Source organism: Pteropus vampyrus, unplaced genomic scaffold (assembly GCF_000151845.1).
Source record: "Pteropus vampyrus isolate Shadow unplaced genomic scaffold, Pvam_2.0 Scaffold1113, whole genome shotgun sequence".
In the NCBI taxonomy this organism is placed as follows: domain Eukaryota; kingdom Metazoa; phylum Chordata; class Mammalia; order Chiroptera; family Pteropodidae; genus Pteropus; species Pteropus vampyrus.
This window is the reverse complement of record NW_011889894.1, coordinates 1,714-2,058: the sequence shown is the minus strand read 5'-3', so window position 1 is coordinate 2,058 and position 345 is coordinate 1,714.

Sequence of the window (345 nt, the reverse complement as noted above, 5' to 3'; positions counted from 1 at the left end):
CAGTGATTCAGTGCTCACGAGGGGAGATCCAATCCCCGGAAGAGGTCTCCCCTTGGCGTCCTCCCAGCTGAGGGGACACCCAAGGCCACAGAGAGAGGCAAGGAGCTGCTGCTCGCATTGCCGCTGGCCACTTACCGTCCAGGCACAGTGCATGGTCGTCCATCACACGGTGACCCAGAGCACAGCCTGGACAGTGCGGAAGCGTCCCCACCCTGCTCCCACGTGCAGGCAGTCGAGGCCCCCCACCCGCGCGCCCCCAGCCGCCTCCCAGGGCAAGGCCAGCCCCTGGCGTCCTAGAGCGTCCCAGGGGGCGCAGAGTGGGCCAGGACCAGAGGAGCACGGCCC